The sequence below is a fragment of the Homalodisca vitripennis genome, chromosome 8, assembly GCF_021130785.1.
Source record: "Homalodisca vitripennis isolate AUS2020 chromosome 8, UT_GWSS_2.1, whole genome shotgun sequence".
In the NCBI taxonomy this organism is placed as follows: Eukaryota; Metazoa; Arthropoda; class Insecta; order Hemiptera; family Cicadellidae; genus Homalodisca; species Homalodisca vitripennis.
Window position 1 is genome coordinate 28,820,350 of NC_060214.1, and position 18,221 is coordinate 28,838,570.

Genomic DNA, 18,221 nt, shown 5'->3' on the forward strand with positions numbered 1-18,221 from the left:
ATGCAATTAATTATAATTCAGTCGCTATGGTAGTTAATCTTCATAAAGACGCTCTTGTTTTTCTATGTAAGTCATGGGGCACGTGTGTGCCACATTTCATGTACATAGGACATAGGGAAGTTGTAAAAACAAAATTGAAGTTCTTCTAGGAATATAAGCCCATTTCTACCCCTATGGGTGGATTACATTAATGAAAGATGTAGTTATTGCTATGTATAATACACTGTATAATTCAAAATAAATATGTAAAGCACCTAGGAGCAAAAGATATAAAGCAGAAATTACGGGATGGTTTACCAGAAAAGAGTCACTTTAGTTCAGATATGAAAAAGTCGAACTTCTAGTGACAGTCAAGCTCCACGCGATATAACTAATATGGGCTCAAAATGTAAGTAAATATCGCAAAAATAAGAAGTCGTTTACTATTACTTCTATCATAAAGTTTGTAAATAAGCTTTGGAAAAGACTACACCTGACTGTTGGATAAAAGTTGTAGAGAATACCAAAATAGTTATTGATAACGCTTAGACCAATGAATGATTGCTGAGGGAGGCTGTAGAGAGCATAGAGCACAGAATAGAAACATTTTGCTGTTGTGGTTTGTGTGAAAATAAAACTATCGATATTTTATCTTGTGTTTTTGGCACACGGGGCAAGTTTCATTAAGCCATTATGTAGCACCAGTTACTGTATACCTCGCTTGTTCTGCACCCTCACTTACAAGTAAAGACAATTAGTAATAAGCATTGCGTGGATTATAAATACATACAAGTGTAATGAATTTTCCAAAAAGCTTGTTACGCCTTTAATTATTAACTTAGAACTCAGTATGTCGTTCTTTAAGAGATATACAACAAATGATGTATTATATTTTTAACTGTAATTATTTTTGAATTATGAGGAGTTAAATTGAATAAACGAATTTATTTCCCATATAGCAATTCCACAATACAATCATTTAAACAATTGAGAGAAAAAAAACTGGCCAATTTTACAAGTAGTTTTGCCAATTACAAACATATATAAATTACAATTTTTTATTTAGCAACCAGTCTATGATTAATTAACTGATTAGTTAATTAATGTAAACTAAATTATCCAAAATAAACTAATTAGAGTCTAGCATTATGTTTATTACAAGTTGTCTGACCGCTGTAGCATCTGTGCGCAGAGATATTTATTTAAAACATGCTTAAAAACCACTACTCTAGCACGTTGGTGAAACACCTTATATCCTTCTGACCATAAAGCCAAGCGACTGTACTTTTACAAAAATACTTTATATTGATTGAGTTCTTTATTTGGTTGAAAAATTAAGGACCTAGGTATTGAATGGAATGACGGAAAATAGATCTGTTGACTTTGGGTAGTTTAAACGATTTATTTACGAAGCTTTTCGTACTGTAAATATGGTCATTTGGTATAATACTTTCTCTATTTCCGTTCCTAACAAAAACAGTCTCAGGACCTTAAATATAAAGAGATGTTGAACAGGTAGGATTTGTAGCTCTTGAAATAAAGGGAACGAGCTTGTTCGTTTAAATTTTTTAAGAATTATTCGAAGAAAACAATTTTGAGTTGTTCTTATCTTATCTATTAAAGTTTTGTAAGTACCCCCCCCCCCAGTAAGGTAGAGCATACTGTAGTTTTGAATTGATTAATGCAAAATAAAGGGTTCTTAAAAGATCAGAATTACAAAAATTTCTTAAAAAATAAAATTTTCTTATTTGTGATCTTAATTTTGAGTGCAAGTCTAAAATGTGCGGTTCAAAGGTAAGTTTTTCATCAAGCAAAAGACCCAAATATTTTATTGATTTCACTTTTTTCAAAGGCTGACAGCTACATAATTGCAAATTGCAGTTTAGTAAATGGAAAATTAAAGGAGAAGGTAAGTCAAAACCAAAAGAATTTAAATTTATAAAATTTGTTTTACTGAAATTCACTTGCATTCTATTTATTAAAACACCATTTTCTTAGTTGTAGGAGATCAGAGTTAATTGAATTAGTAAGAAGGCCAGAATCTTTTTTAGTGTAGAATAGAGCTATATCATCTGCAAAAGCATTTATATTTCCTTTAAAATTAATATCTAATAAGTCATTTATAAATATTAAGAAATGATAAAATGAAGAAATTTCTTTTATTATATTTTTCAACAGACAAACGTTAATTTTGTCAAAGCCAGTGGATTTTTTTGTTTTTTAGACTATGAACAACAGCTGTTACTTCATCCACGGTGGTAGGAGTTATAAAGAAGGAATTATGTATGACACGGGTAGGGAATGTTTCATTGGAGGGTGCTGAACCTTGTTGGACTGACTGTACTGAGATAAGATGCCTATTGATTTACTGGGCAATAGAGAACGGCTCCGTTATCACTGTCGCGTTATCAAGCTCAATCCGGTCGACGCATTTATCCTTGTTGCTTCCAGTTAAGCTATTGATTATTTTCCATTGTTGTGAAATATCTCCTTTACAGTTTTCTAACATATTTGAATAATAATTATTTTTTACAAAATCAATTCAGATTTTAAGTTTGTGGAGAATTTCTTAAAATAGTTAATAAATTCTGTATCATACGGTCTTCTTTTCGAGATTTTAAAAAGTTTTTTCGTTTTCCAATGTTTTACGTAGTTTTGATGTAATCCAAGGACCTAGCTTGTAACTTGGCTTTCCTCAGTTTACAGTCTAAATATCCTGTTACTGTTAATTATAATATTATCTAGAATTTTATAAAACCTATCATAACATAAATTGACATCGTTTCCAACGTACACTTCACTACAATCAATGTTTCTTAATTCAATCTTATCCTTATTATAGTCTATTTTATATTTAAATGCATCAACAACACTATTATCAATAGCCTCTATTGTCTGCTTACTAAATTTAAGTCCCAAAACACAGTGGTCGGTAATACCTAATTCAAATACATCACTATAGAATGTATTTATAAATCTATTTCTAATAAAGATATGATCAATACTGGTTCGTGAATTATCAGTAATTCTAGTAGGTTTATTTATCAAGGAAACAAAACCATTACTATTTAAAATGTCTTTGTAAGAATACGTTACTGTGTTTTCCTCTAGTAAGTTAATATTTATATCACCAATATAAATAACATTATTTCTTAATTCAGTAACAAGTTGAGTAAGTTCAAGCAAAAAGGAGTTCTCATGTACATTTTGTAATCTATATAAGCAAACTAATTTAAAAAACATATTATTCAATTTGACCTCAAGTAAAAGAGCATCAGCAGAAGTCATATTATTTGATAACAAGATTTCTTTGCAGTCTATTGATTCATCAACAAAACACACAACACCACCTGCTCTATGATTGTTGTTGCAATTAGCATAAGTACTGTAACCAGGTAGCGCATAAAGATGGAATTCATCACTACTAATCCAAATCTAACTTAGCACAATAAAGTGTATTTTTTGTTTGATATTACTTAATTCAACAACAAATGCATTAAAATTCTTCCTCAAACTCCTGATATTAGTATAAATTAAGTTATATTTGTACAATGTACTTCCATGATCAAAAAAATACTTGTAATTCAGTACCTTCGCTATGCATGTGTTCATTCATTTTTAAAGCTTAACTCATGTGAGATAACCATTTATAGTGATAAATAAGTAACATAGAAATAAATAATGAATTAGAATAAAAAACCCAGTATAAATTAGCAACAGATAACTATGAATGAAACAATCAACAACAACAATAATTAACGACAACAATAAAGCTCTGAAAAAACAAAAACAACAAAACTTAATAATAATAAATAATTGTATAATAAATACTGTGATTTACATGTTTATTTAAGCTTGTTTAGTTCATCGTACGAGTCCACCTTGATATAGCGGTCCCCTTGATATTTCCTGACAAAAAACTTCCCCTCCTTACACCAAGCGTATTGGTACCCTATTTCTCTGCACTTAACTTTCAACTTAGAGAGAAAAATTTTGTTATCAGGAGTCAGGTGCTCGTTGACGTTTGACGATCTTATCCGGGAAGGCGGGATTTATCTGTCGAGCAGTTAACTCTTTCTTGTCCTTAAGGCCGTTTCACACCGCGGTCACACTATGTCACGTTACTTAAAGTGACAGATGTCACGTGACAGACGTACACTTCACACCGCCACCGGCGTCTGTCAGATACTGGGACAGTGTTTTTGCTCTGTCAGTTTAATTGAAGCAGGTAACATGGCAAGTGGTTCGTAGAGAGATAGCGCGTTTACTAAAAATGTGTCTTGGTTGGATGACGGCGATAGTAGTTCGAGTATTGAAGAGGAACTCATGCTGTTGTATTCGGTTACAAACCGAACGCACTGGGTGCACCCTATCAACCAAAGACAGTGCGGCGAGTATCATCATATGATGAAGGATTTGGAGCTGATGACAGATTCACAACATACTTTCGGCTATCTAAACCTGATTATTTAAGAGATCTTAACATTGATATGTAACGATATTAGTAAAAAAGATACCAACTACAGGAGATGTATTTCTAGCAGAGAAATATTGGCGCTATGCGCCAATCTTACCATGCGTTAAGATGGTAAGTATACTAATCTTAACGACGAAAGAAGAATTTTCAACTATAGACTTTGTAGATGTAGAAGAGTAGTTTAAAATGCTTTTGGCATTCTTGCAAAAAGATGGCGTATCTACTTCAGACCCTTAAACTGTAAGCTGCACTTAGTAAACAAGATAGTCAAAGCAACAGCCATCCTCCACAATTATCTTTGCTCAAAGGGATCATTTTTCCAGTACTGACGCCTGAGGAAATTTTAGAAGCTTTGACAAAGCATGGAAACCTATTCCTCGTTATGGTGCTCAGGCATCTAAAGAAGCTACCGAGATAAGAAATCACGTTGTTAAATACTTCATGTCCGAAGAAGGAAGTGTGCCATGGCAGTGGAACCACATTTAATGATAACCAAAACAACAATTAATTGTTCTAACAATTTGTATGTATTCTGCTCTTGTGTATGATTAATATTTAAAAAAATATGTTTCTAACAGTTTGTGGCATGTAGTAAGAATGATTATTATTCTGTCTGTATGTGAACATTATTTAATATGTAATTTTCGGTTGAATCACTTTCGTATAAACATAATACCATATTGTATTTAACATGCATGTGTTTTTCATTTTTTAAGTCGTGTTTTTTTACCCTTGCGAGATTTTGTACTACATTTAATTTGGGATGTTCATTAAAGAGTATAAAATATTATACAAATTTAAAGCCAGTGAAATAGATATTGACACCACACATTTATGTTGCCAATATTATTAAACTATACTCAATTATGAAGGGTTATTTTGAAAGTTTTTTTTGTTCCAGTTGCTCTGCTATTTCACCCCATGCTGTGTCCTTTAAATTGCTATCTCTATACTCCTCCAAATCTGTATTCCACAGCAGTGGACGCGTTCTGACGGCTTCAATTTAACTGTTCCATAATAAATAAAAAAATATCAATCCAGCTTCTTGTAAAGAGTTACAGCTCGAAACTGCGCGACAGGTCTGCGCATGCGCGAGGCCACAGACGTCGACAGATGTTTTGAAAAGATCGCTCTCGGAGCGATTCCGCAGATTCGTCTGTGAGGTTCTGCGAGGTCGGTGTGAATTACACCATTTAAAACTATGGAAACAGATCTTTTGAAAAATCTGTCACGTTACGTAACGTGACATAGTGTGACCGCGGTGTGAAACGGCCTTTATACTTGCTTAGTACTGGTAATAAGGACGGGACTCGGTGGGCCGTCGAGATGTCGCTCTCCTGGATCTCCACTACCAAGGCAGCACCAACGTCTCTCACCAGGCCGACCACATCCTCTCTAGGAGTCTCAGGAATACCGTTGACTTCCACAATGTTCTTCCTAGAGTACTGTTCAAGTGCTCTAACTCTGTTCTTGAGAGAAGTCACCTCGGTATTAAGGGTTCTGTTCATAGCCGTTAGGTGCTCGTTTTCTTTCTTAATCACTGCTAATTCTTCTTTAATAGTTTTCATTAGGTTAGTAGACTCGTCCATTTTATTAGACATGAACTGTACAGATTCAGCTAGGATATTTATCTCATTTCTTGTAGTTTTCATTTCTTCAATCATCTGCATTTTAAAATCTTGGAGAGCACTGAAAACACAGTTAATACGGCACTACGAGTAGAAACACGCAAGACACACAGTGGGTCAGAGCGTCTTATTATCTCGCCGGTTGGAGCTAGAATGAGAGCTAGAATTGGAGAAAGCTTAAATTTAAAACAAAAGCTGTGATTTTCTTCATATTTTTGATTTACACAATCAATAAAAATCCCAAAAATATTTTACTTTCGCTGTAATATATGGATTAATACTACTATACCAATTACATGGTATACTTTAAATAAAAATAAAAATTTAATAAATAAAATTTTATTTTAGAATTGTAAATGGATAGGGAATAAAAAAGTAAATTTATATTGTAATCCAGCGGCAGGCACAACGCGCTTGGAATCTGGTCTAGACCTGACTTGATGGCAGTGAATGCTAAACAATAGTCTACAGTGGACTCAATCTTTTGTTAGGCGGCGAACCTGCGTTGAGAGTGATTCAAACAGGCCTGCAGGAACAGGAGCGTAGTCGGTGCAGGCCAAGAAAACACGCTCTGCTTCCATTCCGAGTTGAGAAGCGAAAGAGTAAAGTCTTTAGTGCGAGTTTAAAAGTAGTGTCGGGCGTAGGATCCGTCGGTATAGATTATTTTAATACCGAACTCCAAGACCTTCATGACCAAAGAGCTAAGTACTTTTGACTGAATTATTAAATTTTTCTAAATTTGAAATTTGAAAATTTAAGAAGTGAATTAATTTGAAATTGGAATTGAAATTTGAAATTAACGATCAAATTCTGTAGAGTGTGGACTAATATATATCTAAATGTAAAGGAGCTATTTATTTAAAGTCAAACGTAACAATTTAATTGAAATTATAGGGATTCTAGTTAAAATTAAGAGCTGCAGGTGCTGCACCATATCCTGTAGGAACTTGTGAAAAATTCCTGTTGAGTACTGTTTAGATTTGTTTGAGAATTTTATTTTAAAGAAGTTTATAATTTTATTTTATTAGTTTTGAGAAGAAGTCTATTTATTTTTATTTCATACAAATTTATTCAAGATTATTATTTTATTTTATATTTTATACACACGTATTTGGAGGACAGTGAGTCCATGTTAAATCGAAAGTGCCTTGCCTAAGGAAGTAGTAATTTTAAACTATTGTGAAAAACATTTCATTGGTGGAATACCAGGTTAATAATTGAAATTTGGATTGATTTAATAAACCTGAATATTTCTAAAAAGGTGCAGTTTTAATTTCCACCAGTATCTACTTAAATCTTATGAGTTCGAGAATATTTAAGGTCATCATAATAAAAACAAAAATTTTGTATATTAACATTTAGTATAACTACCTAAACCGTCAAACGGTTTCCACCGTGTTTTGATGGGTGAATATATTGGACAAATGTCCATCCTTTGTTTGTATGGTGAAATGAAATGAAAATTGTTTTTTTCCCAAAAATAGTACAATAAAACACATATACATATATACCTAAACACGCATTGCAACAAACGAATACACATACATACATTGTCCGAAAAACCATGTATCAGAGCGCAACAAGACTGTACTTATACAGGATTATTTATTAATTTATTGACCATGTAATATATTTTATGTAATAATTATATTTAATTCCACTAAAATTTAAAAAAAGAATAGTGGTATCATTGGGAAGAGCCTACATGGGTCTACGGCCTGTGCGTAGGATCTGGTCGTAAATATTGGATCTAAAAATTTAGAATAGGACAAATGTTATTATAAGTAAATAAAAACAGTAGTTTTGTAATTTCTTTAGATTATTAAAGTGTTATAGAATTTACTTTTAATCCGACTGAATGGCCATGACAACAGCGACCACACAGGCAATTGATGAGTCACTATGTTAACGATACACAACTGAGTGTAAATCTAGTTTTGCTGCAATGACGTATCAAGTACATATTATGGTAATTATATGGTACCATATTAATATGGTAATTATAGTGAAGGACAAACCGAAAAAGTGTCAGCACTTGGCCTATAAAGTTATTGTGGCTCCGGAAATAGGCGTGGCCTAAGAATGAAGCTTGTATTTTAGTATAGTAGACCATGTAGTGAATGTATACAGAAAGTTTTATCAAAATTGGCTCGACCTTTCTGAGATATGGCTATCCATAGATTGGTTTTTGTCAGCACTTGGCCTATAAAGTTATTGTGGCCCCGGAAATAGGCGCGGCCTAAGAATGAGGCTTGTATTTTAGTATTATAGTAGACCATGTAGTGAACGTGTACAGAAAGTTTTATCAAAATTGGCTCGTACGTTTTTGAGATATGGCTATCCATAGATTGGTTTTTGTCAGCACTTGGCCTATAAAGTTATTGTGGCCCCGGAAATAGGCGCGGCCTAAGAATGATTCTTGTATTTTAGTATAGTAGACCATGTAGTGAATGTGTATAGAAAGTTTTATCAAAATTGGCTCGTAAGTTTTTGAGATATGGCCATCTATAGATTGGTATTTGTCCAAAAATAGGAGAGGTCTAAAATGAGGGTAGTAATATAATACAGTAGACCATGTATTCAAAGTAATGTATCAAGTATTTATAGATATTTTTGTATTTGTTCTTTTTTTAAATTATAAAATTTAATTTTAATAATATAATTTAATCCTGAACTGATTGAACTGGTTCAGGAACTAGGTTAGTTGTAGTTCAGGAACTAGGTCAGGAGTAGTTCATGAACCAGGTTAGGATTCAAGTCAGCGGACTAGTGCTTTTAATGGATGGAATCTATGGCCAGTTTCACACTGCTGTCTAGCCATGTCTGGTTCAAGCGAAACTGAAAAGGCTGTTGAATCTATAATGGTAAAAAAAGATTCAGTAATTAAATTTCCTGAAAATGAAAATATTAATTTTACTAATATTGAAAAAAGCAATTCACAATCCCTAAAAAGACAACTTTCTATCGATCCAAATGAGACTAAAGGTAATAACGATATGATATCACCTGATAATAAAAAAATCAGTTATAGGATCCCTAAATATAGCCCTAATAACCAAGGCCCCTTTGAAGTAGTTGTTCAAAGCAAAGATAAACAGAAAATAAGCCCCTTCCAAATTGGAAAAATACTTAAAAAATGCAACGGTATTGAATTTATTAAGAGATCTGGAAAAAACATAACCATAACATGCTTAGACTATGTATCCGCTAATAACTTAATAAGCAGACAAGATTTGATTAGTTACAAAGTATTTATACCCACTTTGCGGGTACAATCTGTAGGAGTAGTTTTCATAGATCCGGAGGTAACAGAGTCCGAAGTCACTAATGAAGCAATTAGTGAAAACCTAATTCTAAATGCGTATAGACTTAAAAAAAAAATCTGGGTAAACGAAAATGGAACTAAAAAAAGCTTACTAGTAGACACACACTACATGAAAATAACCTTTGACTCTGACGTACTACCAAAAGACATAAAACTTAATCACGTATTGATGAGGGTAGAACCTTACCAAATACCGGTAAAGCAATGCTACCGATGCTTCTCTTATGGGCACGTAGCAAATTCCCCTTGTAACAACAAAAGATTATGTCGAAACTGTGCAGAGCCGTTCCATGACGGAGATTGTAACAAAATACTGAAATGTGTTTACTGCAGCGGAGAACACAGCAGTAATTCCAGAAACTGCCCAGAATTTATCCGGCAAAAAAATATTAAGAACCGCATGAGCCTACATAAAGAATCTTATTTTACAGCGAGCCAGTTCTTCCCTATAGAATACAAAAAAACTCATCAACCTAACTTCATCCCAGTTCAACCAAAAAAATACTCCGAAGAAGTAAAATCCCCAGCAGAGCAAAACCGAATCCCACTGAAAAATAAATTTGAAACACTTAATAGCCTTGAAAAAGACAATAATCACATTGAAACAGAATCAACTTTCTCCTACCAAAGACCCATTAGGCAGGTTAACAGACGAAATAAAAATCAACCCAATAACAACCTATTAGACCACACCTACCATAGCCAAAAAAATAGTAACCCGAAACCCTATCAAAAACCCTCCACAATAATAATTCCTCCCAACGATAGGGAATGGCTGGTAAGACGGGTAAAAGCAAAAATAGAAGAGCTTAGAAACGGCATACAGGAAAACACTACCCAAAGTGAATTAGATGAATTATTTGATTACTATTTAAATGAACCAGTATTCTTAGCCGAGGAAAACTTAGATACTAGTGATAATATAGACCTCGCAGGAAACAATAACCTGTTAAATCCATCCTCAACTACCTCCACTCGCTAAATGAATATTTTTCAACAATCCCAAGTAGGGCAACTAAATATAGTTCAATGGAACTCTAGATCAATTCAACCAAAGTGGCTTGAATTCACCCATTTTTTACAAGAACAAAAAATCCACGTAGCAATTCTCCATGAAACCTGGCTCAATAAAGAAGTTAAAATTACACACCAAAACTACAATGTCATCAGACAAGACAGGCAAGACGGTTATGGGGGAATTGCATTTTTGGTCAATAAAGACATTCCATACGAAGAAATAGATTTTATTACTCAGGAACCTATACAGATATCAGTAATTAAAATTAAAAAATATAAAGCATGAATAACTATATATAACATATACTGCCCCGAAAAACAAATTGCTCCGACATTTTGGAATAAGCTCTTTGAAGATGATCAAGGATACAAAATCTTAAGCGGTGATTTCAACGGACACCATCCATTTTGGAATTGTTCGTATGCTGACCGGAAAGGCAAGGACATATTTGATGCATACAATAATTCTCAATTCATATTAGCCAATGACAATGTACATACAACAGTTCCTACTATATATAGGAGACCAATGACCATAGACCTTACATTTATAACACCAAACATGTACCGTACTTAAACTTACAAAAATGGAAAATCTATAGCGACCCAATGGGAAGTGATCATCTTCCAATTATCTTAAACTTTACCATGGATAAAAATGTAGATGACAAAATACTGAATAGAGACAACAAAAAGCGTAGAAATTATACTAAAGCTAAATGGACAGACTATAAAAATTTCATAGAACAAAAAATATCCCACGAAATAAGTTCTGACAATAATAGGCCTTTCTCGGAAAATAAAAATTGTAATGCAGAAAACTTATACAACATTCTTAATGAAGCAGCAGAAAAATATATACCATTTAAAAAAACAATTAAACACACTAACGACATTACGACAAAACAATGGTGGACTCCAAACTGCTCTAAAGCAGTTGCTCACCACAGATTATTATTTAAAATATTTAAAACTAACATGACAGCCTATAATTACAATAATTATCAAAGAGCACAACTAAAAGCGAAAGAAATCATAAAACATGCAAAACAAATAGCATGGGAAAACTTTTGTGCTGAAATAAGTGACAAAAAATGTTCACAATATGCATGGAAAGTCGTTAAAAAAATTAAAAACAAGAACCCTAACTACTCAGACCCTCTTATATATAATACAGATTTGTGTGACAAGGTCATGAAACAAATTGTACCAGACTATGTTGCAACACTTACAGAGATCAACTTTCCTAAATTAATACCAGAAAATAGGCCTACTCACGTACTGGAAAACAACTTTACAATAACCGAATTAGAGGAAGTAATTTCATCTAAAAAGAAGGATACTGCCCCAGGCTTTGACAACATAACTTATAGCATGATAAATAATCTTCCCCACAATGGAAAATTGATCATTTTAAATATAATAAATGAAATTTGGAACAATAGAATCCCTATGCCGAAGGAATGGAAACACACCTATCTTAAATTTATCCTCAAACCTAACACTGATAAAAACAATGAAGAATCTTACCGACCGATATCACTTATCTCATGTCTAATGAAGATTTTCATTCAATTCCTTAATTAAAAAACGACTTGAATGGTTTGTGGAAAAAAATAACATAATACCGAACACTCAATATGGATTTAGGAGGAAAAAAGGATGCGGTGATTATCTTCTTCACCTCATTACGGAAATCAACACTGCAATGACATACAACGAATATTCACTTGCCGTATCACTTGACCTTACCAAAGCATATGATAAGGTAGACATTACTTCCCTTCTCAGAAAAATGTTAAAATATGATATACCGGTAAAAATTGTTCAACATTGCCATAAATGGGTAACTGAACGACAAGTAACACTGAAACACCCTAGCATGCACTGTAGTAGAATAACCAACAGAGGCTTACCTCAAGGCAGTGTCTTAAGTCCCCTAATCTTCTATATATATTCCTGACATATTTCTGGAACTCCCTACTCAGGTTAATTCACTACAATACGCAGATGACATAATAATTTATAGTTCACATAAAAACTACGAAATAGTTCATACAAAGATACAAGTAACTCTTAGTAACCTAGAAACATACTCACACAAAAATAGCCTGGAGTTTAACCCTAAACAGAGTAAAACTATTTGCTTTACCAGAAATAAAAAATTTGATCTAAATAATATAACCCTTTCCCTTGTTGGACTGCTCATCCCAAATGTTGATAAAATTAAACTACTAGGAGTAATAATAGACAACAAACTCAACTTCAATGAACATATTATTGCTGTTCAAAAACAATGTTTCAAGGACATAAATATCTTAAAAATAATGTCCAGTGGGCAAAATGGGGCTCATCCAGAATTCATCCTTAGAATCTATAAAGGATTAATTAGACCCAAACTTGACTATGCGAGTTTTTTATTTGGCCACGTTTCTAAAAGAAGTTTAAATAAACTAGACATTGTACAAAACCTATCACTAAGAACTGCCATAGGAGCATATAAAACTACACCAATCATAGCCCTAAATTCTGAAACTGCGATTCTTCCTTTACACAAAAGAAGGTTGCTACTTACCGAGAAATTAATTTATAAGGTTATGACAGACTTAGAACACCCAGCAAACAATGCCCTATTGTTTCTTCATTTTATTAAAAGCAATTTTCAATACTGGCAAAAGAAAAAGACTCCTTTATATTTGGAATCAGTGAGTAACATATCAAATTTATACCTAGGCCTAAAACAGAACCATATCCCTGAAAGAACCAACGAATGGAAAACAAATATCCCTATCATAATGGCAAAAAATCAATTTGAATGTCTAACAAACTATGAAAATGTACAAGAAAAGAAAAACCAAATTAACAATATAGGATTTAGACAAATTCATAATCTGACATTAAACATAACCTATAAAAATAACTTGTTTGTTTAAACTGATGGATCAAAGTCAGAGGAAGGGACAGGGGCTGCCTTCTATATACCACAGCTTCATTTCATAGCCAAATATAAATTACCCAGCATTATATCAAATTATTCAGCTGAATTATACGCCATTTACAAAAGTATATTATATTGTAGGGAATTACAGAACAAAGATATAGTAATATTCACAGACTCACAATCAGCGATAAATGCTCTAAAATACTATGGAAATAAAAAACAAGACAATGATTTGCTCAATAGAATTCTTATTGAGACAATTAATAGTAAAAAGCATTTAATTTTTCATTGGATACCGTCACACGTTGGAATAACACACAATGAAGCAGTAGACAGATTTGCCAAAGATGCCTCAACTAGTGGAGATATTGTAAAGGACATAACAATCCCCATAGAAGACTACATGCGAGGGAGAAAGAAAGACATAACTAGAAAATATAATATGGAAATAAAAGAGTCCCCAAAAGGCAGATGGCACAAAAAAAATACAGCCTGACATTCCCCAAAAACCCTGGTTTTCACAAATAACTCTGAACAGACAGGACACAATTACAATTTGTAGAATAAGACTAGGCCATGCTAGAGTTAACAAAATATTACATTCTAAAAAACAATACTTTACACCTTTATGTTTACAATGCACACTAAATGAAGACGAAACTCTAGAACATTTGATATTTGAATGCCCACATTATTATACTTTCAGAAACCAGTATCTGAAAGAAACATTAAAACAATACCAACACAATCTAACCCAAGTTCTTAAATCAAACCAAATTGAAATATATAACGAAACAAAAACAGTAGCAGTCGTGGGACTGCCGATAGAAGTGAAAACGGAACTATTAAGTTGAGAGTAATTAAAACTATATGCAAAAATTATATGAAATTTTTTATGTTTTATTTATTAGTTACATATGATGGGTTAAACAAATCATGAACAAAATATAAATACAAAGTGGTTTGAAAAAATAATTAATATACAATTATCTTAACAATATCTTAATAAAAACAATAAATGAACATATTTCATAAAATCTAATATTATTATAACATTTTTTTAATTTTCCAATTTTAAAATCCACGAAAAAATATTATCAAATAACTAGAAATCTATTTTACCACGCTAGTAAGATAAATCTTATACCGTAATAATACTCATTTCATGATGAAGAGGTTAAATATTAATAAACATAGAATACAAGTGAGTAAACACCGAGTGAACAACAGTGAGTTGAACACTGTTGTAAATAATACAGTTATTGCTACGGATAAAGTATATAATTGCAATAACAATTAAACCCACAATATTTTTAAAACTAATAAATTAGTTAAATTAACTTGGTTCTTTCGTAAAGGTATTTTTATTGCACAATAAACTAATTTATTGAGTTAATACGGTATCAGTGAGCCAATGCGCCAACTACAGTTCCGGCAGAAACGTTCACTCATCACTTCATACGCTACTACAGGCTAAACTAAACTTCCAATAAAAAAATGATAAATTACAAAAAAAATATTCATCTATTTTCACACAACTTTCTCGCTGACAAATTTTGTCTGACCAAAAAATAAAAAAAATCCTCGCTTACTACTTTTTTCTTGTCATTGTAAACGCTATGTAAAATGTAAACAATAATCAAAATTATTTCGAAATTTTTTTAATATTTAAAAATGTAACCAATAGATTGCCAATATTAAGAGCTTTAATTTGACGCATCTTACAGAATTGTACGACATTGGCTTCACTTTTAAATCGCAAGAGGAAGCCGTAAAGGTCACTGATTTTCGCAGTCTGTTTTCATACTCCGCCGGGACAGTTTTAACACAGCGAGACTGACTTTTTCATGCAGGTTAGTAGTCCGCGGCCAAGTCTACGGTTAAAAAACACAGCGAGACTGACTTTTTCATGCAGGTTAGTATCATTAGCATGTCGGTGACGCGAACCGAGGATTTTACCCTCTACCAAAACGCTCAACGCGCCTAAAGAAGTTTTCACTTCAATAACTAATTTCCTTAGACAAATCAAAAGAAAAATGTAATTTTAAAGTTACACACAAACTCACTCCAACACTGACACATAAATGTGGTATCCATTCCTGGGATTCTTCATCCGCGGCCTACCTCCCCATTTCTGGGATAGGAAAGCTTGATGGGCCCCTAGCAAAGAAAAGTGACCCACCTTTTCCATCCTGAAAACCATTCTTATCTTAGATATCCTTACCTTTTACAACATTACAAAGACAAAACACACTAGGAATTATGTTGAGTGATATATAAGTATGTTAAAAATCAACCTATTAACCACTGATTAACAAAAACTCCTAAGTCAATAACCATTGTAACACTAACTTATGTTTGTTTGTTGTAGATCATCATAATCAACAATTCAATCTAAGGGTGAAGCAACCACAAAAGTGAACTACGAGGCTGCATGGATAAAAAGCCATAGCCTAAAAGAAGAAAGAAAAAAAAAACGTGATGGTTAGTACTATATTTCTCTATCCCTTCAATACTTCAATTGTTCAATAAGACTAGGCGTTCATTCCCGCTCTGGTTGTTGAAGTGCTCAGATCGTTGACTTGTAATTTTAGGTTAAACCTCTGTGCATACGTCCAGATCAATTACTCTGGTAGTGGTAACTACTTTGTGTATAACTGTTTGTCTAACATCACACTGACCTCTAACTCAAACTAGAAATATTTTATACTTTATATATTTTGTAAATATCTTAACATATAAACTATTAACTTTGAGCCTGTTCAGGCTGGACCTGTCATGTCGACAGGTTCAGCCTCGCCCTTGGAAGCTCATGTCGAGAGCGACATGGAAATTCAAAAGGCAGTAAGTACTATTTTGCCCACAGATCATGACTATTCTAACCTAAATCTAAATAACAGGGGAAACAAAAGGGTACAAGAAAATAATGACACAGATGGTTCAGAACAAATTCAATCTACCAATGATTTTAATCCACCATTACTTAAAAAGCCTCACATACAACGTCTCTATAAACCTGAAAATTCAGGGCCTTTTGAGGTAATCATACAGGATAAAAAAAAGAACAAAATAAACCCATTTACAGTAGGAAAAATACTTAAAAAACATCATATGGACATTGACCACATTACACGAGCGGGTAAGAATATATCTGTTATTTGTAAAAACTATATAGCAGCCAATAACTTAGTAAATTCACCACATCTGTTAGAATTTAATGTATTTGTACCCTCAATTAGAGTACACACTCTCGGTGTAGTCTATGCAGAACCCGAGGTAAGTGAATTAGAAATTTTATCTGAGGCATCGTCAATATACCCAATCATTCAAGCTGAAAGGATCAGACGTAGAGTGAATGGTAATGACCAACTCACTAACACTCATTTTGTTAAAATTACCTTCGAGTCTGAAAAATTACCAGATTTTCTGTACCTTAATTATGTTCGTATGAAGGTAGACGCCTACATGATCAGAGTGAAACAATGTTATCGTTGTTTTGCCTATGGACACGTAGCTAACTCACCCTGTAATAAACCTAGAATATGTAGGGACTGTGCTGGACCCTTCCACACAGATCCTTGTCAGGCTCCTCGCAAGTGTGTTCACTGCGGTGATTCACACAGCAGTAACTCTAAATATTGCCCAGAGTATATAAGGCAAAAAATATTAAAGATCGGATGAGTCTCATGAAAGAAGGTTATCATGTGGCAGCACAGTATTTTCCTATTACTTACAAAAAACCAGGTAAACCATCTCGATTAGGCCTATCTTATTCACAGGTCGCCCAATTAGACTTCACTGATGATGAAATCTACCCAACACTACCAAGCTCACAGGCATCAACACCTATCAGTCAATTAAATGTAAGTAATAGGTATACACCATTGCTTGCAGTCTCAGAACCAAGTTCATCCCGCCAGCAACCGTTTTCGTCACAGTTTAAGGTTAGTAGAACTAGCTATCGTAGGCCCATCAGAAATAGTAGTTTATATAAACCTAAAGAAATAAGTAGGCCTATTGTAGATAAAACCAATTCGCCTACCAAACCAGTTCAGGATGATAAACTTAGTGTTCAAGATAAGTCCCACCTCACATCACTCCTAAAAATAAAAATTGAGGAAATTAGAAATAAATTGAACTCTACAAACATTACCAATCTCAAACAAGTTGATGAAATAATTTTACTAAGCTATTTAAAGACTGGTACAACAGTTCAACAGAAAATAAATTCACCAAATATCAAAATAAAATCTACTCCCGGAACATCGCCAGGCAACAAACAGTTAGGCCTATCTCAACAAACGAAATTAGTAAATAAGAATGGTAACAAATAAACTTAACATAGTACAGTGGAATGCAAGGTCTCTTAAGCCTAAATGGCCTGAGGTCATGCAATTATTTACAAAAAAGGAGATCCACATAGGTATTATCCAAGAATCTTGGTTACAAAAAAATGATAACCTCTTAGATAATAATTACATTGTATATAACCTTAACAGACCTGATGGATATGGAGGAACCTCCTTTATTATACATAAGTCAATTTCATATAATGTTGTTACAGAATATAACGATAACTAATACACAAATGCAAGCAATACAGGTAAATAATTACAATAGACCTATTATCATTTATAATATTTACTGCACAAATAATAAGATTAGGAATAGTTTTTGGCACGAACTATTTAGCCAAGATGAGGGTTATACTTTGTTATGTGGTGATTTTAATGCCCATCACCCTTATTGGAATTCGAGCAAAGCAAATCACAGAGGTAATATAATTTTCAATGAGTATAATGAATCACAATTCATACTATTAAATAATAAAAACCATACAACATTACCAACCCT

General features: G+C 33.0%; 1 protein-coding gene across 5 annotated transcripts in view; it reads left to right on the forward strand.

The window, feature by feature from the left end:
- The window catches only part of LOC124367453, a 100,651-nt gene that overhangs the window by 17,268 nt on the left and 65,162 nt on the right, over window positions 1-18,221 (forward strand). For 2 of the 5 annotated variants that reach the window (XM_046824276.1, XM_046824277.1), the window contains exon 1: window positions 15,347-15,851. The exons of 1 other annotated variant lie outside the window; for it this stretch is intronic. The gene's annotated coding sequence lies outside the window, so the exon portion shown is untranslated. Of the gene's footprint in view, window positions 1-15,346; window positions 15,852-18,221 lie in introns of those variants that run through there. 2 more of the 5 variants (XR_006922898.1, XR_006922897.1) reach the window with 2 other exon arrangements.